This window comes from Ochotona curzoniae, unplaced genomic scaffold (genome assembly GCF_017591425.1).
Source record: "Ochotona curzoniae isolate NIBS_2020 unplaced genomic scaffold, NIBS_Ocur_1.0 contig_2723, whole genome shotgun sequence".
Classification (NCBI taxonomy): Eukaryota; Metazoa; Chordata; class Mammalia; order Lagomorpha; family Ochotonidae; genus Ochotona; species Ochotona curzoniae.
The window spans coordinates 4186728-4208226 of NW_024465573.1; positions in this window are offsets into that span (position 1 = coordinate 4186728).

Sequence of the window (21499 nt, forward strand, 5' to 3'; positions counted from 1 at the left end):
AACAGATACTGAGTCATATGAGATTGAAAGGCTTAAGGTGGGCCCAGCGCAATGGCCTAGCGGCTAAAGTCCTCGCCTTGAACGCCTGGGATCCCATATGGGCACCAGTTCTAATCCCGCAGCTCCACTTCCCATCCAGCTCCCTGCTTGTGGCCTGGGAAAGCACTCAAAGACAGCCCAAGACTTTGGAGCCCTGCACCCGTGTGGGAGACCAGGAAGAGCTCCTGGCTTCAGATCAACACAGCTCTGGCCGTTATGCTCACTTGGGGAGTGAATCATCGGATGGAAGATCTTCTCCTCCTCTATGTATATCTGACTTTGCGATAGAAATAAAATAAATTAAAAAAAAAAAAAAGAAAGAAAGGCTTAAGGCACAGTTAGATCCAGGAGCTCAAACAAGGTCACATAGTACAATGTAAATGCTGTATAAATAATGCTGTCCAACTGACGTCAGGTCAGGTGTCCTTGCATCGCCTGAGCATTTCATTTAGTGGCTAAGGTACTGACGTGTCACATGCGATCCTGGGCGTCAGCTCTGATTCTAGCTCCTGACTCTAGCTTCTCTGCAGTGTAGACACTCCAGCGGTAATAGTTCAAGAAGTGGTTGGGTTCTTGTCACTCACAACGGAAATTTGAATTAAGTCCCCTATTTCTGGCTTCAGCTTGGCTCAGCACTGGAAGCACTTGGGGAGTGAAGCAATGAATGCAAATTCTCACTCACTGTTTGCCTCTGCCTCTCAAAGTAAACAAACAAGCAAACTACTCACACATGCAAAAAACGCTTTCACGTTGAGCAGGTATACATACCCATTTTGTCATTTTCAATGTATGCCAGTATGGCACTATTATTTACATAGTATTTACGTTGTACTAGGCATTACAAGCAACCTAGAGACAATTTAAAATCTGTGGGAGAATGTACTTAAGCATTTTACACGTTATGCCGTATTATAAAAGAAATTCAACATCTTCAGGTTTTGATAACTGTGTGGTTTTTGGACTTGCTAACCCTTGGTTCCTCCCATGGACTCCAATACAACTACAATGCTTTTCTCTGTGTTACAACATTCAGGGAGGTTTGTGTGTGTGTGTGTTTGTGTTGAAATATGAGTTTTTTTTTTCCGTTGTTTCAATTTTCTAATTTTTCCTCAATGTGTATACTTATTATAAATAAAGTAGTAATAATAAACAAGGCAACAAGAGACTGAAATGACATATTATCCTGAATAATTTTTTCAGCACAAGGCCTGGAAAATATTCATTAGGGACCTAAAAGAAACCAAGATTGTGAACCTAGAAGGACTCGGTGAACACTGCCTCTCAGCCCCACTTGGTTCTTATGTAGATCTGTGTGTAACAGAGTGTTAACTGGCCATAAATCTTGGTGTTCTCTGAATATATCCATGCAGACAGTAACAAAAGAGAAGCTTCCAGGGGGAAATTGACATGGCATTTGAACTGGGGAAGAGGCAGTGTAGAGAGAGGTAAAGAGACAACCGAGAGGGGCTTTTGCTGTTGATGTTGGCTAACTAGATGTTGCGATGCTGAATTACTTGTGAATTATATTCACAAAAGTGAGACTCGCTCCATTAACTTTTTCTTCCTGTATAATCCATCTACCACCCTAACCTCTGTTCCAGGATCATAAGACCCACCATGAAATCTGAGCCCCTAAGATTTTAGAGTCTGACACAGTTGGATGTGTGAAATGCAGTCATCTGGCAAGCCAGAAAGCAAGTGGTTTGGAAATGTTTATTTCCGTGAAAACTAAGCTAGGATTGTTAACCCTGTGTTGGAAGTGTTAAACAGAAGCACACATGGGGTCAGCCAGCCAGGAACTCTTTCCCCCAGGGGAAAGCAGACCCTAGACCTGCAGAATAAAATGCCTGGTTCCCCTTTCCCTGGATAGGTCCTGGTGTGTGTGTGTGTGTGTGTGTGTGTGTGTGTGTATTTTCAGAGAAAACAGTGTTGGTGCTGAGATTAATAACCCCAAATACTCCCAGAGGCCCTTGAGCTTGAAAAATGTTTTACAGAGCCAGGTGATTAAGAGTCAGAGAGAAGGGTCCATCTTAACCAGCAGTGTGAGTTTAAATTTTCGACTCCCCAGCAAAGTATCTGCAAGGGCCATTACCTTTCATTAATTACACAATAAATAACACTTCAGTGGAAAAGGGCCACTGGTGAGCACGAGAGGCCAGGGAAGGCTGTTCAAGTGTCCTGTGAATGATGGCCACATCCTGGACCACAGGAGACTAGTCCTTCCCTCGTCACCTTCTTACAGTGACGCTCCATTTGAAGGTGGTGCCTGTGTCCCTTTGCAGTGGCATCAGTGTGTGCTGCTTCCCCACCCACCGTGTTCTGAGAAGACAAGAACAGCAAAGATGGAGGGGACCAAGGCCGTTTCTAAAATTTATTTCCAGCTGAGGCTGTGAACATTGAATCCCTTCTCTGAAAGATGTTTTTGGGACATTTCCAGAGTATTTCAAGAAGGCAGGCGCCTTCTGAAAATGAGCATTCTGCTCCTGGGTTAATTTTTGAAGGCCATCTGTGACTGATGGAGCCGAGTGCTAATAATATGTTCTTTCCTCTGTTTCCTCTCCAGTTTTCTCAGCATCTCCCCTAACTCTGCACACTCCACTCGGTCGCAGGAGACCAGCCACCGACTGCAACACCTCATGGTGTTCAGAGTTTTACACAAAGACTGCCTCATGGGCAGGTGGCTTCCCTGGGGCTCTATCACTGGGGTAGTGGGGGTGGGGGTATCTTCTGTAAAGACAATTGTGCACCTGAGATTTGAGGATTTTCCCAAATGGATGTAAATTCTACCATGATACATAAAATTATGAAGGACAAGTGAGCTGGGACAGTGGGGAAGCCAAAGAGAGGCACTGAGTCAAACACAGCTGTGACATTCAGAGCCTCCAGTGGGCGCTGAGCCAGATGCTGTGCTAAACCCTTGCCATGGATGGGTCTGTGAGAAAAGTCATGTTATGATCATATGAGAACACTCTGGCTTAGAACGTTTAGGCAACTCGCTCAGGTCTTCATAACACAGATGCTTCAGACTTTGAATCCAGATCCTTTTATCAGTGGCCGTGGTGATAGTATATCCCATCCTGTTTGCTAGAATGGATAGGGTGCAGGCATTTGGTCATCAACCCATCTCCTTAAGAAATGTCTTCTGAGTTAAAAGAATGGTTTCCTAACTTTATTTTAAAAATAAAAAGGTTTATTGATTTTTATTGGAGAGGCAGATTTATACAGAGAGAAGGAGAGGCAGAGAGAGAAATATCCTCCATCCTCTGGTTCACTCCCCAAATGGCCACAATAGCCAGAGCTGAACTGATCCGAAGCCAGGAGCCAGGAGTTTCTTCCAGGTTTCCCTCATGGATGCAGGGTTCTTAGACTTTGGGCCATCCTCCACTGCCTTCCCAGGCCACAAGCAGGGAGCTGATGGGAAGTAAAACAGCTGGGACATTAACCAGTGCCCATATGGGTTCCCAGTGCATGCAAGGCGAGCCCTGTTTCCTAATTTTAACTCCAGTTTTTCATCAACTCCATGTACAGAGCCCATGTTCAGTAATCTGTGTGACTTTTTACTCTTGCTAAACTGTGGTTTATTGGTGTGATCGTAAGCCATCTGCTGAAAGAACTGAAGGATCTCTGAGTAGAGAATTTATTCCTAAGGAGAGAGCAGCCAGGAGAGGGGCAGTTTCTTATGTGACATGGTGTTCACTAGAATTTATCCCAAACACGACACCTGAGTTCTCTAAAGAACAAGGAATGAACTTCTTGTCTGGTCTATTTCTATTTTCTCCAGCTTTCCATTGTGCCCCAGTGGCTCGTTAGAGGAATCCTGCTAGAGTATCCTCAGTAGACCGTTTTCCCTGACACTGGCTGTGACAGCCCTATTCCAGCTCTTAGCTGATGGCTGTTCTTTGTTTCACCTCTATCCACTATGCCTGTTGCCACAGAGCTGGGCTCTCCATCAAAGCTGGACCAATCAGGGTCCCCTTCCAGGAATTAAGACTTGAACCTGAGCAAAGATTGGATCATCATCAGGTTAACTTGGGAGCTATTGCTCCCAAGCAGATATTCCAAGAAGCTGTTTTAGATAGAAAAAATCCAAGGAGTTGCAGAAAAATGAGTGGAGCTGAAGGTGAAAAGGACTTCCTTACCTCTGTTTTTGAGTCTTCTCCTAAGGTCCATGGCTCTGGACACACTCATTTTTTAAAAAATAACAATAAATTCTTTATTTATTGTTAAATTTTAAACCAGCTTGAGATGGCTTCTAAACGTGTAACAAAGAATTCTGCCTTGTCTAAGCTTTATGAGTTGGTCTGCCATATAATCTGTTAGAGCTATGCTGTCAAGTCCATTTCCCCTGTAGGCAAATTAATTTTGTTCAGTCCTGAAGGCACCATTTATCTTCTATGGTTTTGCAAGGTGAGAAAGGAGGTGTGGATCAGCACCACTGGTAGATAAACAGCTTAAAGGCAAATGTATTTGTGATAGTGAGCATCTGTTATCTTGGACTATGATTGACAGCACATTATATAACTGTTTTTTTCCTTTTTCCTCTTCATGCAGCCTAAACCCTGAGCATGCCAGCGGTAAAAATCTTGTACACAAAAGCAGTTGCTTTTTTGTTGTCTTGTAGGAGGGTAACTGTGAGCCAACAAGACTGAAAATCTTCGCTAGTGTACCAGTCAAATGGGGTTGGGAAGCAGCAACAGCTAGACCAGGTGCTGTGTGTTTATACCCAGCTGCTGGGTTGAAATAACTGTTTGCTGCAAAGTCTCAGCAGAGCCACCATCTCTACCTTCCTTCCTTCACAAGCCCTGGAGGGACATCCAGGAAGAGAGAGAGTGTGTGTGTGTGTGTGTGTGTGTGTGTGTGTGTGTGTGTGTGTGTGTGTGTGTGTGACACCTGTGTTTAATTTCCTAGTGCTTCTATACCAACTTGCCAGCAAGTATGGGCCTAAGAGAACAGAGTTTAATTGCCATATAGTCCTGGAAACTGGAAATCCGGAACCAAGATGCTGCCAAGGTCATAATGGCTCTGAAACCAGTAGAAGACAATCCCTCCTTGCCTTTTCCCAGCTTCTGGTAGCATGTGTGTGTTGCTTGATGGGCAGCTAATTCCATTTTCTGCCTTTCTTATCACTTCCTTGTGTGGTGAACTTCTGTTGTGTTTTCACATCATCTTCCATGTATACATGTTTATGTCCAATTTCCCTCTTATAAAGGACAATAGATACCCTCTCTATCCAACGTGACTTCAACCTAGCTGATCATCTCTAATGATCTTCTTTCCAAATCTGTCACGTGTTTTTGAGATACTGAGAGTACTCCCAATATCCTTTATAGGTGAGGTGTATAACTCAAACTAAGGCAGCACCATGCAACATTGGAAAATTTGAGCTTGATTTGAAGCAATGTAAATGTCTTGGTGTGATGGATATATGAAGAAATTTCAGCACAGATGCTTTTCAGAAGACAATTTTCGCAAGAACCCAAGCTTGAGAAATTATTCTAATGGGAAAAAATAACCAGGCCCGTGACTCTGGGGGTAGTCTTGTTTAATAAAGAAGAAGGACAGTTTTGGGGACAACATACATCTAGTTGCTTAGATTGCCCTCAGGCCCAGTGATGATTAATGTGCATGGCAGTTGTTAAAAGCTCTGTGCTTTGCCCCCGAAACTTCAAATGCTGGCAGCTTGGTCCCTGTAGTTGCAGTATTGAGGTGGTGAAACCTGTAAGAGCTGCGACCTCTAGAGAGGTCATCAGGTAACACAGCTTGTCTCTTGGAAGTGGAGTTAGCTCTTGCAGGACAGAGTTGCTGTAAAGGGAGGCCACTCCATGCACTTGTTCCCATTTGCACCTTACTGGTCTCCTGCTTCTGTGTCATTTTGTGATGCAGCCAGGCAGAGCCTCAGTAAAGCCTGAGCAGAGAGGATTGCCTGATCCTGGATTTTAGCCTCCAAATTCTGGGCTAAATAAACTTCTTCTCCTTTTTGAAGTACTCAGGCTCCGATACTTTGTCGTCACAACAGAAAACAGACTAGTGCATATTGGAACCTATGACACATAATACCAAAAGTATCCATGAGAGTTACTGTGATTCACCTATATGCGCAAATGGAAAGGTCCCACAAAGTCCTGCTTACAGCAAAATCAGGCAGGTGACAGCAGCAGAGGTCAGGGGTTGGAGTTGGCATGGAGAGAGCAAACTGGCTTCCATGTCCATCCTGGTGTAGGGTTTGGATTTGGGAAAACTAAATGAGATCTTTAGTAAAATTTCAACCAAGAGAGATTGGGTTCAAGGTTCATTTACAATGCCAGCACAGGAAAGGGCAGGATTGAGAAATGGAGACAAAAATCTGAATAAATGGCTTGGACACAGAAAAGGCATATGTCCTTCCCATTTCTTCTCCCATCGTATATACAGGGCATGTTTCAAAACAAGGGTTCAATGAATATGAGTTGGGAGAAGGAATACTTACATGCACAACTTGGTCAGGATTGACTCAGAAAAGTAACAGGAATGAACCAAAGTTGTTACATCTTTATTTATTTGAAAATCCTAGGGAGAAATAGAGAGAGAAAAACTGCTGGCTTACTTACCAAAATGTCAGCCAATGGCTGGGTTAGCCCTGACTGCAGCCAGGATCCAGGATCCAGGAACACAATTGAGGTTTTTCATGTAAGTGGCAGGAACACAACTGCTTGAATTGTCATTGCTGCATCCCAGGGTACACATGAGCAATAAGGTGAAGTCAGAAGCTAGAGCCTGGAATTAAACCCACTACTCCAATATGGGATACAAGTGTCTTAGCATGTAGGTTAAATGCCTGATCCTGTATGATTAGATCCTACAGCTCAGAGAGGCAGATATCAGGAACTGACACACTTCAGGCTTAATGCTGTCCGTCCCTGCTATGGTGTGGGATGGATATGGAGGGAAGAAGATATACGGTAGCAAGAAGGGGAGAAGAGTTTGGAAAGCATTAGAACTCCTGCTGAGCTGGCTGTTGCTAATTGTTTCATTATCGGGTTTGTAATATATCAATAGGTGTTCAATATTCAAATATAAGAATTGTCTTCCCACCTAAAAGATAGATTTGAATGACCTTTGCCAATGTTTCTCTCCATTCCTTAATTGGTTACATTGATTTCTTCTGTCTGGAAAATATATCAGAACCAATGCATTATCACCACAAAGAAGCCTTATTCCCATGAAAGCACTAGAAATATTCTCGAGATGAAAATGAGCTCTCCACTGAGTGCCTGACCTCTATTTTTACAGCACACTGGATATTAGTGGATCCAGTTGAAGATCTTGGGGTGAGATCTTGATTTTTGGTAATGCAATACAAGACTCAGGATTGGGGATAGTGTTATGGAGAGTTTTTAAAAATTATTATTTTTCCAGGTAACTCTTAGAGATGAGCTCCCATTGACCCATTGAAATCTGATCATCTAGCCAACATTGGAGTTGGTACAGACTCACCTGTGTTCCTGACAATCAACTTTATCACTGGGCAAAAGTCTGAAAGTCTACTGTAAATGTCTGGAATGAGACACAAGAAATTATACTGTAATACCAGTAATGCTGTGTTAAGTCATAACAATGCTTCACTGTGTTTTGGAGCCACTGGGTCAGATCGGTGGTTTCCAAAGTTATTCCAGAAAGATAGCCCATAGAGAGGGAACAAAATAAGACACAGCAGCAGGACTTTGGGAAGAGCAGAGTGGAGCCTGGAGCCTAAAATGAAAGAAGTCCCCAAATATGACCCCAAAAATGGTCCAATCAACATCAATGGACTCTTTAAAAACCTGTTTAGAAATCAAAGAAGGCCTGCTACAATGGCTCAGTGGCTAAATCTTTGCCTTGAACACACTGGGCGACAGTTGCTCCGCTCCCCTTCCAGCTCCCTGCTTGTGGCCTGGGAAAGCAGTCTAGGAGGGCCTAAAGCCTTGGGACCCTGTGCCTGCAAGGGAGACCTGAAAGAAGCTCCTGGCTTCAGATCAGTTCAGCTTTGACTGTTGCAGCTACTTGGGGAGTAAACCAGTGGACAGAAGACCTTTCTTGCTGTCTCTCCTTCTCTCTGTAAATCTACCTTTCCATTAAAAATAAATTAATTTATAAAAAGAAAAGGAAATCAGAGAGAGCAAGAAAGAGTACTTAGAATGGAGCATCTACCATTGTTCCTACCACTACCTCCACAATGAGCATACAGAGGCAAAGTGCTCAGTGTTCAAAACTTACAAATCGTTGAGGAAGAACCCCTGATCTGAAACTTCTCTTGTGCATCAACATGTGTCTTTCTGTATAATAATCAAGATGGCTGAGGTTCTCTCAGCAGCCCCAGGAGAGATGTTGGCATCATCTGTTACAAGATCAAAAGCCATTTCCTCCCATTTCACCACAGCCACACAGTGCCACAGAGAGGACCCAAAGCATTGCTTTCTTCTGAAGTTATCACAGGATTCTGTCTCCTGCAGAGGGTCCTGGTGTGCCTTCTCTCCCTGGTGTCCCTGTCTTCATTCTGTGGATGCTCTGGAAGGACGTGTCAAGTTCCTGTCTTTCTGCCATAGACCTGCATTTAACTGTTCTAGAATTTTTTTAGAATGAAATAATCCTGTACCACCTTTGAGCCATCTCTCATGGCATATTTTCAAATAGCTAGAATAAAAAAAATTGACCATTTGGCAATGCCTTTTCTTTAACAAGAGCCACAGAACCTCTTTCTATCATGGTTAAGTGAAAAGGGCAAAAGAAACAGAAACCTCAGCCTTCCCCTCTGTGTTCCAGATGAGGTCTAGTCCCAGAGGTAAATTGCTTTTCTTTCCTGGACTTTTATGTTATATTGCATTGATTCGAAGATGCACATCGCTCTCATATTTGAACATCTCTGAAATTGGATGACTGCTTTCAGTCAATGGTGTATCTTTATTAGGCAGAGTTTTCTTAGTTGTATATGAAATACTAGCGCTTTGGCAATAGATGGTGATTTAGAGTCAGTGAAACCAGTAATTTGAACCCACTTTTCTTCTTTTTGAAAGTGGCTTGTCTCAATCATCTCCAATCGACATCATAGGGCAAGTCTCTTCAACTGGCTTTGAGTCTGCTATGGAGAAAAAACCACAGCTTTTCTCAAAAGCTTTGATGAGAGAAAAGATGGAGCACATCTAAAATCAATCAATCTAGTGATCCTATTTTTTAATGCAATTCATTAACCCAATAAGCTACTTTAATCAAGTATCTACCATGTGCCAGCAAGTTCTAGATGTGGATTTATACATATTAATCATCCTTAGCCTTGGAGGATATGTTGTATGATGTCCATGGATAATTGGTAGTGCCTCTTTTTGTATTCTTTTGGTACTTATGTATGACACAGTTTAATTTATAGATTAGACACAAAAAAGCAATAATGAAGTATAAATACATTATAATAACTATTATGAATTTAAATTATGGGAACTGATGTGCTGAAACACTGAGCAGGAAAACTGCCTTGTATTGGACTAGATGATGAAACACAAAACAGTACAAGAAAAGTCTTCTGAGCAAAGGAAAGAGCCCCACAGGCATCTATATACAATATGTGCTAACATGTAGGAGCCAAGTGACGGGTATTGCCCGTGTTTCACAGATAACTTAAGAAACTGCTTCATGAAAGAGACGGCAGGAAGTGAGGAGGAGGGTGTGCTGGGGAGCAGGTTTCGACAGAGACCAATTCATAAGAAACCAGAGGAGAAAATTTGTTCAGATTGGATCTTCCTGCAGAGAGACTGAGATTTAGACTAAGCCAGATTAGGTGGAGAGTGTTGAATGACATTGGGCTTTTAAAAAGTTATTAATTTATTTTATTTGAAGATAAATAGGCATAGGCAGATGATAGATAGATAGATAGATAGATAGATAGATAGATAGATAGATAGATAGATCATCTCCCATCTGCTGGCTCACTACCACAAATGCCCACAACAGCTAGGGCTGGGCCAGGCTGAAGCAAAAGCTTAAATTTTCAAACCAGGCTTCCCATGTAAGTGCTAGGAACTCAAAGGATGTGCCTTGGCAGGAAGCTGGACTCAGAAGCAGAATGGGGATTCCAGCCCAGGGCTCTGTGACATGTAATGTGAGGCCTATGGCTGTTGCTTCAGTGTTGTCAATTTTTTTGCCCCAGCCCTGGAGTCTAAACATGATGAGATGTGTTGGGTTGTGGGGAATCAGACATTTGTCTGATGGTTTAAGTGCCATTGCTCTTTCCTTGAATTTCAGGGAAGGAGGAGGCAAGTGGCCTGAGCCCTTGGATTCTGGCTTGAGAAGCCGCTTTGCTGACTACTGTAAGGTTAGCTTCCTGCCCTGAGCCTGAAGGGTTGAGCTGTCCCCTTAACTACAGGGACTTGGAGGGATTTAGCTCAGTGGCCTCAAGGAAATTATTATTCCTGGACCCATTTCTACATCCTAGCTGGGCTGTGCCCAATTTCATTTTTCTGGTGTAACTGAGGCATCCCCGGGGGAGCTATACAAGGTCTTTAGAGTAGGCGGTAGGCGGTGTGGTGGGGACAGACAGTATGGGCCCTGTTTGTGTGCTTGGTGTGTGGGATAATTTCCCAGCTGGCTTGAGAGGTCAGCCAGGGGTTCTTGTCTGTGAAAATTGAAGGAAGCATAAGTGCTGAGTCTTTCCCTTCTCTTCCACCCTGGCACTGGGAGGTGGGCTATGCTTCTTGCCAGAAGCCTCCCTTCTTGTCAACTGACTGCTCCCTTTCTTCCCCTCTCGAAGCGAAGGGGTGGGTCCTCGACAGTTTCTGAAAGGCCCTCGATCTCGGCTGGCAGAGGCTGGCTTCGGAGTGATTTGTGGGACTGGTACGTGTGTGTCATGTCTTCACTCCAGGGCATCCTGGGAAGCACACGTCAGCAGGGCAGCCCCTGCAGCCTTATAGGGGGCCCCAGGATAGAATCAAGAGGTTGCAAAAGTTTTGTGAGGTGGGGTATATCACCTAATTGAGCAACCCTCCATTCCTCACAAAGCTGGGCAGGTGGAATCCCCCAGATCCAGACTGGCTCAGTCAGTGCTGGGCAGTGAATATGTACTGAGATCCCTGGAGGAGATACACTTCCAGAATACTTGATCTACTCCTGGTCTGTTTCCACAAGAGCCTGCCCTGCTTTTCCTCCGTACTTTCTGTCGCTATTGGAAAGATTAAGAGTAGACTTTTCTGTAATCAAATGGAAATGTCTCCAACCCAGGTCATCAGAAGAGAACAGATGTCCATTTGCTTGTTAGATACAGGTTGGGGTTGCCTCAGCCCCTTTGCATAGGAAGCCTGCATGATCCTTTGTAAGAAGGAAGTACACTTCACAAGTCAAAGGAGAATCTGCTGGTATCAGACCAGACCAGCTGAAAATTCCCTGTGAGAAACTCACAGCACCAGTTTCCATGGGTACCAAAATACAGTTAGAGAGAAGGAATCGTTTCTAGTGTTCTATGACACACTAGGGAAACTAGTCTACAATGATATGTGATATTTTCCAAAATAACTGGAAGATTCTGAAGGATCCCCATGGAGATGCTAGTGCTGGAGGAGATGGAAATGCTAACTACCCCAATTTGATCATTAGGCATTGATGTACACGTATCAAATTATCCAACTGTAACCCATGAATGTGTACACATACCAAACATTAAGATAAATAAGTAATAGGACAGAGCCGTAATCACTTCACAGCGATCTTGGAACAACCAGACAAAATAAAATACAGAGTTTGGCAGAGGTTGGCAAGCATTAAGCACTCTGTAAGTGGTGGCTGCAGTTGATAGTGTAAGGCAGTGTTTTTGCTGTGATTGCTTGGCAATGATTCTCAAAAGCAGGGAAGAATGGTCCCCAGGTGGGCCCCACATGCTCCTAAAGGCTGTGACTCCCACAAGCAGTCCAGGCAGCTGTTACAAAACAGCATTTGTATGGGGCTCATTTAACATAGTACTAATTTTCAGATGCATCTGGGTCATCCCCAGGCTCTGGTAACTTCCCACTGTCAACTGGCACACTGCCCCACAGAAGCACAAGGCTCTGTGACTTCCAGGTTGACCTCAGGAGGGTGGTGGTGACTCAGCTATCAAAGGGTTGTTAATTTTATACACATTCCACATTAACCCACACTTTAAAGGGACTCATTAGTTTTCTGCTGATCCCCAACTTTGTGATTATTGCCCTGACTGTAGAATCCCCGCTGACATGAGTGCTCATTATTTTGGGGGATAACATCCACATGCATCCATAAGTCTATAATAGCTGCCTGCCAGTGAGCTTGCTCAGTGGTTCAGTGAGTCCATCTTAAACCACCATATTGCCATTCAGTTAGGACAAAGGCAAACAGGGCAAATCCCTTGTACAAACACAGGATGAGTGCTGGATGCATCACTGGAAAGAGTCAGGTACTATGCTGGCCCACAAGCTTAGGAGCAGTTAGTAGTGCAACTTGGTTGAAATGACTTATATTCATTATGGCACATGGGAACCTGTCCCTGCATGCCACATGGTGAATCCCTCAAAGAGGCATCAGACAAAAGGTGAACTCAATGTGTCTTATAGAATTCCAAAGGTCTTACTGCTTTTACTTCCAGGTGCCAGAATGTTAGCGTTTTATTTAATCTCTGTCCAGGAACAACAGCCTTTCCTTTTTTTTTTTTAAGATTTATTTTTATTATTATTTTTTTTTATTGGAAAGGCAGATATACAGAGAGGAGAGACAGAGAGGAAGATCTTCTGTCCGATGATTCACTCCCTAAGTGAGCGCAACGGCGATACTATGCCGATCTGAAGCCAGGAGCCTCTTCTGGGTCTCCCACATGGGTGCAGGGTCCCAAAGCTTTGGGCCGTCCTGGACTGCTTTCCCAGGCGACAGGCAGGGAGCTGGAAGGGAAGCAGGGCTGCCGGGATAGAACCGGCGCCTATATGGGATCCTGGGGCGTGCAAGGCGAGGACCTTAACTACTTGCGCCACCGCGCCGGGCCCCTTTCCTTTTTTTTTTTTTAACATAAAAATGATCTCTTGGTGTTTTGGTTGTTGAAGCAGGCATGGTACTGGGTTGAGCTCCTTTCAAAGGCAAAAAAAAGTAGGGGAAAAGCAGGGTAAAGTGCACACCTAGAAGACCCCATATCCCCGGGGTGCTGTCCTCCATCAGCTATCAAAGGTGTGTTCCAGGGGCTGTGCTGGCGAGCTTGACAGATGTTTCTATAACTCTCTGTTAGGCTGGGATCTGGGAGGCAGTGATCAGCTTCTTGTGATGGAGCCTGAGTGATGGGTGCTGAAGATGCTGGACCATTTGTCAGAATCTCTGTCCTTCAGGAGACAAGTGAGTGAAGATAATTCTGCAGCCTTGCTACAGCTTCTCTACAGTAGTCATCTGTGAAAAACTCTAGGGACTAAGCATCATAACTCACTCTTGCAGGCAGAGGGGCTGTGCAAACTTGGTGCAAGTCTCAACATACCCTATTACAGCCAGGCTCCGCTGTGGGGCTTTTCAGTGGGCAGCCAGCCCCACAGCTGCTGGCTGTGAGCCAGCAGGAAGCCAGCTTGCCAAGGCCCTTGGCAGCTGCAGGTCCCCATGCTGGGCGTCATTTAGCATCCATCCTCCCTTCTGGACTTGTCAGCTCCATGAAACCAGGTCTCCTCCATCTCTGTAAGGCTCCCTCACACAGCCAAGTCCCGGATGGGTGCTCTGTGACTATTTATGAGTGAAAGAATTGCAGCTACACATCAATGTGTCCTAAATGACGAGCTTGGGGCCAAATCACTTCTTGGTGGCTGTGTGAGTTTAAAGATGGAAAAGAGCATTTCCTAGACACAATTCAACAAAAGAGCCAATTACTATTTTGTAGTCCCAGTTTTGTAACAGTGAGGGAGCAAGACAGAGAATGAGGCAGGCAGGCGGAGACAGTGAGAGATCAAGGGTCAGAGAAGGAGGGAGGCTGAAAGACTAACTGCTGAGGTATTCATCACGGCTGTTTGTGGATAGTGGTGAGGTATTTTTCTTGTGTCTGTATTCTCCAAGAGTTTTATAACATACATCTATTAGAAGCATTTTTCAATTAAAATGACTAATAGAGCTCAAGTCATTTGGAACCCGTGCCTTCGTATAGCAACTCGGCAAATAAAATGTCACCGTGTTTACAGAGTCTCTTTCATCATTCACAGCCACCTTATTTATGTGGCCTCCTTTTCCTCCCAAGGCTGAAGTTTTTGTATTACCTTGAAGAGCTAGGGTAGAGAAGGAAAGAAAAATCAAGCCCCTAGCCACGCGGAGGCCCATTTCCTCCAAGCAAACAGATTACTTTGGGGAGGTGAGGAATGACCCTGCTGAAGGAAGAGGGGTGAGAAGGTCAGTGTTAAGTAAAGGTGTTACTTTTCCCAGAACTGGCTGAAAAGATCAAGGGACTTCCTTCATTGAGAAGTCTTAAGTCCATGATGAAAAGAATTTTCCTCTCAACTTGGCAGGATTCCATTCTTAGATGCCCAAATGTTGCACTCATTGCCTCTTCTCACAGGGCAAATGGCAGTCAGAAACCAGGCAGTCAGCTCCAGGAAGGAGTGCCAGAGTTACATTTTCCCGGTGAGTCTGGGTGCTGCTGGGTGCTGCTGGCTGGCCCAAGGAACTGGATATGGGCGAGGACAGGAAGGGACATACAACAAAGGAAGTGAGCACAGCCTCTGGCCCTGAGGGGTTCATCATGTAGAAGATGCTTGTATTACTGCTTGTATATTTCCTTTCTTTCATTCCCACACCTCCCCAGTGCTAATAGGATCGTGCGGCTATAAATACATAATTCCAGAAAACACATCAGAAATCATATAGGAAAAAGTGCATAATAATTCTTTTCATCCGTCTTGAGTTAGGACATGTGTTTTTCTTCGTCTTATTTTCCAGGCATTTTTGAATTAAACTCGTTGCTTAATGCAGTAAGCATGTAATCCCAGATGCTTTTGCATACTGCTCTGCTCCTAGTGCATAGAAATCTTCCTTACTTGGCCCTCCTTCGTGTGGTTTTGTGTTGTTATCTGCCTCACCAACTGTCGTAATCCACCTTAAATGACCTTGTGAGTCACAGTATGGTATAAATTCATTCATTCATTCATTCATTGAACATAGTGCAGGGTAAAAGTTAAACTACCGTTACAAAAAGCAGAATTTTCTTTCTAAAACGCATTTCCAGTGTGAACAGTCTAGGCTGATGACTGGGTAAGACACAGTCTCTCACAGCTTACTTTGGGGAGCCAAGCTCCCAAATTGTTTTTCTCTGTCAGGGTGGTGTCACTGCATGGTCCTATGTGAGCTGTGAATAAGCTTATATTTCAGCTTGGATGAAGATGAGACAGAGGAACTCCATGGTATGCTGTTTATTTTTCAATTTACAATTTAATTTAAAGTTTTTAACTTTAATTTTGAAATTTCTCTTTATCGTTATTTATTTGAAACACACCGAGAGCAAGAACAAGAATGAAAGAGATCTGATCCATTGCTCAGTTCCATGTACCTGCCACAGGCATGATTGGGTCAGGCCAATGCCAGCAATAGGGCACTAGGTCTGAACAAGGACTCATCACTTGAGTGGTCAGCTAACTGCTAAGGATGTGTGTTAGTGAGAATATTGGAACAGAAAGTGAAGCCAGAGCTTGAGCCTGAAAACTCTAACATGAGATGCTGGCATCCTAACCACTGTGCCAAATGCTTGGTCCCAGGTCTGTCTTACTGTGTGCATTTATGGGTTCTGATAAATGTATCACACAGAAACAATTCATGCCGAGTCCCATACAGAGCAGTATCACTAAAACTTTATAGAGAGTGATTTCACTGCTTCCTAAACATGTCATGCTCCACCTTCTCAGCTCCAGCAACCACTGGCTTTACTGTCTCCATAGTTCTGCCTCTTTCGGAACATCATATTGTTGTAATTATACAATTGGTATGTAGTTTTCTCATGTTGACTTCATTCACTCAGTTATACTAAGCATTTAAAACCTCTGCCATGCCTTTTTAAGTCTTGACAGCTTAATTCATTTTAGTGCTGGATAATATTGAATTGTCTGGATGTGCCACCATTTATTTGTCCGCTCACCTACTGAAAGATGTCTTGGTTGCTGCTAAGTTTTGGTAATTATGAGTAAAGCTGCTACAAACATCCTTGTGCAATGTTTGTGGGGACCTAAGTTTCCAATTTGTTTAGGTAAATAACCAACGAGAGTAACTGCTAGCTCACATGGTATGAATATATTTAATTGTGGAAAAAAATGCCACACCATCTTCCAAATAGCTATGCCATTTGGCTTTCCCACCAGTAAGGAATGGGAGTTTCCACTGTCCCACTTCTTCTCCAGCACATGCTGTGGTTGATGTTCTGGGCTTTGTTCATTCCAATAGGTTTCTGGAGGCAACTTGTTGTTCCAATGCACAATTCCCAAAGATGGACATTGCAAACTTTTTATCATATACCTAATTGATATTTGTAAAGCTTGTTTGGTGAGATGTCTGTTCAGGCCTTTTATGAATTATTTCACTGGGTTGTTCACTTTCATATTGTTGAAGTTTAAGAGCTCTTTGTATGTTTTCTATGACTCCTTTATCAGATATATTTTTACAAATATTTTATCCTAGGCAATGACTTATCTTCCCAGGATCTTTAAAAATGTTTTAGTTTTATTATTATTATTTTTAAATTTTATGGTACAATTGCATAGTACCTGGGTTTCCCTACTCCTTTCCCAAATTCCCAACTCCTGGCTGATTTTCTCTATATTATTACAGTAGTATAGTCCTTCATAAACAGTCATATGTCCATCCACTTGTTATTTAAGTGTGTCTTGACATGACTGGTGCAGACAATACCAGGTAGTCCAGTATCTTATTGTCAAGACATATCCAACAGTTTCATTGGGAGTCCACTGTTGATTCAGAAGTAGAGATGTATGCTGCATTGTATCTTCACATCTGGGTATGATAGTCTCCATTGTGCAGTCACTATACTTTCCCTCAAATGAAAAGCCATGAAACAAATTCAACAACAGGAATGAAGTTTAAAGAAAAAATTTACAGTGCCATGGAGTTAATCAACATGCTACTGAATAAGTAATGTATCAATGAAGAAATGAAAAAGAAAATACAAATGCTTCTTGGGTAAAATGATGCTATTGTGTGATCTACGAGCCAATGAAAAATTTGATAAAAAAAATAAACTATTTGGAAGAAATGAAAATAAAAACAAAACATCAAAACACATGTATCGGAGCAAACACAGTATGGAAAGGATTATTGATCTTACAATTTTTCCATGAAGGTTGCCTTTTATCAAAGAGAACATATGGTATTTGTCCTTTGGGGATTGACTTATTTCATTGAGAATATTGGTTTCTAGTTAGGATCATCTTGTTGTAAATGGTATTATTTCAATCTTTTAATGGCTGAGTAGTATTCCATGGAGTAAATGTACCACAATTTCTTTATTACTCCTCTTTGGACGGGCATCTGGATTGTTTCCATGCCTTTGCTATTATAGATTGTGCTACTATAAATATAGGATTACGGATTCCCTTCTCATATGCAGTTTTCAGTTCCTTTGGATACATTCCTAGGAGCAAGATAGCTGGATCATATGGCAGGTTTATTTGCATTCTCTAAGCATTCTCCATACTGATTTCTGCAGAGATTGTACCAGCCTACACTCCCACCAGCAGTAAAGGAGGGTACTTTTCTCCTCACATCTATGCCAGCAGGTGTTGTTAGTAGAGTTCTGAATGTAGACCATCCTCACGGGAGTTAGGTGGAACCTCAGTGCGGTTTTCATTTGTATCTCCCTGATGGCTAGAGAGTCTGAGCATCTTTTCATATGTCTGTTAGCCATCTGCATCTGTTCTTTTGAAAGATGTCTGTTCATTTCCTCCTCCCATTCCTTCGCAGGTTTATTTATTTGTTTGTTTGTTTTTAATACTGTCCCTGGGTTTCTGAAGCTCTTTGTAAATCCTGGATATTAGTCCACTATCAGTTGTGTAGTGTATAAGGATTTTCTCTCATTCCATTGGTTGCTTCTTCACTTTGTTAATTGTTTCCTTTGCTGTACAGAAGGTTTTTTTGGTTTGATGTAGTTTCATTTGTTTATTTTGACTTTGACTGCCTGTCTTTCAAAAAGTTTTTCACTATTCCTGTATGTTGGAAAGTGCTTCCTGTGTTTTCCTTTAATAGTTTGATGGTTTCTGGGTGTAGATTTAGATCCTTGATCCAGTTAGAGCTGATTTTTGTATAATGTGACATCTTAGAAAGAAACTTTAATTTTCTCACTGTTAACAAAATGATGTTAGCTTTAGTGTTTTGTAGATATTATATATTAAGTTGAGAAACTTTCCTGTGGTCTTGGTTTATTGAGAGTTTTTTTAAAATCATGTATGATTTTGTTTACTTTGCACTTTGTCATATATTTTTCCTGTACCAATTTATATGATCACATACTTTTTCTTCTTTAGTTCATTACATAATGGATTACATTAATTAGCTTATATATGTTGAACTGGCTTTGCATACCTAAGATAAGTTCAATTTGGTCATAGGGTATGACTTTTCACACATGGTTGGATTCTATTTTCAGGTTAGCTAATTTATAAAATTTATTTGTTGCATGTGCTAATATTTTGTTAAGCACATTTTCATCTATGCTCATAAGAGATTTTGGTTGTAGTCTTCTTGTAATGTCTTTTATTTTGATACTCAGGTATTATAGGCTTTAAAAAATGAATCAGGAAGTATTGTATCTGCTTCTATATTCTGGAAGTGATCATAGACAATTGATATAAACACATCCTTAAATGGTAGAAGTTTTCAATGAACCCACATGGACCCTTATGTTTTTGTTTTGAAGTCAACTTCACCAAAAGGGACAGGCTTACTGACATATTAGATTAGATCATTTCTTGTGTTTAAACTTCAACAAATTGTTTCTTTCAAGGAATTAGCTCCTCTCATAAAGGTTATCACATTCAAGGCATAGAATTGTACTTAATATTCCTTTATTATTCCTTCAATGCCCTTAAGATATGTAATGATGTCTCATTTGCATGATACTGTAATTTTATATCTTCTCTTTTTTCTTAGTTATCAAATTCTACAAATCTCAAGAATAACCTTTTAGTTTTGTTGATTTCCTATAACGAGCTCCTATTTTCTGTTTCACTGATTTTTTTCCCCTCTAACTGCTTCGTCTTTTCTTCTGTTTTCTTCACATTTAATTGGATTGTCTTCTCCTAGTTTCCTAAAGTGAAAGCTTAGGTGATTGATTTTAGGGTTTTTTTTCATAATATATGTGCTCAGAATTATAAATTCCCTTCATGCACTGCTTTTGCTGCATCCCACATATTTTGATAAGTTGTGTTTTCATTTAGCCAAAAATATTTTTAATTTTCTCTCGGGGTTTCCTCTTTGACTGGTATGTAATTAGGAAGCATGTTGTTTACTTTCCAATTGCTTTAGAACTTTCTGGCCATCTTTTAGTTATTTATTTTTAGATCAATTCCATTTTGGTTGAGAGAACACTCAGTTTAATTTATACTCATTTAAGTCTGTTAAAGTGTTATTCTATAACCTATAATGTATCTATTTTGGTGAATAGTCCATGTGAACTTGAGAATGTGTACATTGCTGTTTTTGCAGTAGTCGATAGATGTCAATTATATCTAGGTGATTGGTGGTGTGGTTAAGTCAGCTGTGTCCTTACTGATTCTCTGCCACCTGCATCTGGCCAGTTTTGATAATGGAAGGTTGACATCTGCATGCATTCATCCTTGTAGATCGATCCAGTTTTGCCTACTCATTTTGGTGCTCTGTTGTTAGGTGCCTATGCATTAAGGATTATTATGGGTTGATTATTATGAGCCCTTTTTCATATACAATGCACTTTTTTTATTCCTGGTAACTTTCTTTGCCCTGAAGTCTGCTCCATCTGGAGTTAATACAGCTATTCTCACTCTTTTCTAAGTGTTAGCATGTTCTGACCTAAAGGGTTTTTGATCTATGTCATTTTTCTTCTCTCTGAAAAAGGTTCTTTTGATATTTCTTGCAAGGGAGGACGACTTTACCAGATTCCCTCAGTTTTCCTTGTTTAAGAGTCTGGTTTTTTGTTAACTTACTCTTTTCTTTTTTTCCAAAGTATAGGGATGCCCACATGACCAGATCCCCTGGAGGGTTTTTTGGTAATATTTTATTTTTATTGGAAAGTCAGATTTACAGAAAGAAAGATCTTCCATCTACTGGTTCAGTCTCCAAGTGGCCACAACGGCCTGCCAGAGCTGAGCTGATCTGCAGCCAGAAGCCAGGACCTTCTTCTGGGTCTCCCATGTGGGTGCAGGGCCCCTAGGCTTTGGGCCATGCTGTACTGCTTTCCCAGGATATGAACAGAGAACTAGATGGAAAGTGGAGCAGCCGGATAAAAACCAGTGCCCACGTGGGAGCCAGAGGCATGCAAGATGAGGACTTTAGCCACTAGGCTACCATGCTGGGCACGCCCGTGACCTGGAGTTTTAATTTTGCAAGCTTAGGCACACTGAAAGTCCAGCACTGTATCTATCAATACAGTTTAGGCTTTCTTGTCCTGGACCTAATTTCTGTGAGGTTTCTGCATAGAGCTTTTTGTTCTGGTAAGTTGTCTGTATGTACAAGGTCAGAGGGCTGGTCAATTCCAGGTCACTTTTGCTCTGTGACCTCCTTCCTTTGATGGAGCAGAGAAGACTTGTTGATTTGTCAGAGTTATTTTTTTTTCAGGTTTTTTATCTGTTGGTAGATTGGTAAAATGACTTAAAGCTGTTTGTAAAGTTGACTGGACAGTCAGTTGCTTTTCCTTTAAATTAGCAATAAATTGGATGTTTTATTTATCATTCCTGCTCACACTCGATTGGCCCTAATTAAGTCAAACTGCTACATCAGGCTGTAAGGCAGACAGAAATGTAATCCCTATTATGATCATTTACAATTTAAAAAAATTCTTTTCATGCACCAAGCATTGTTTAGGTGCTAGGAACAGAGCAGTGTACAAACAGACAAAAATCATTTGCCTCTAGGTATTAATTTTTCACCAACGTAACTAAAATACCTAAGTGAATATACTTATGAAAAAGAGGAGTCATTCTGGTTCATGGGTTTGAAGGTTCATTGTCTGAAACTTGGGCATCCTCCCATTAATTGGCATCTGATGAGAGCTATGGAAGGTGGCTGCAGAGGGTCGTTATCCAGGAATCTGAGAGACTGGACCAGGTTCACCATCCATGTGGCTTCACCTTCATTTAACTCTGTGGACTCCAGCCTGGACCTTCATACAATCCAATAAGTTTCCAAGCTTCCCTTCAAATATCACAACTGGATTAAGTCCCATCCTTCATCTAACCTGAACATAGAGACCTTGGGGCACATCCAAGCTATTGTCCAAACCATCACACTTAGCAAGTTTATAGTT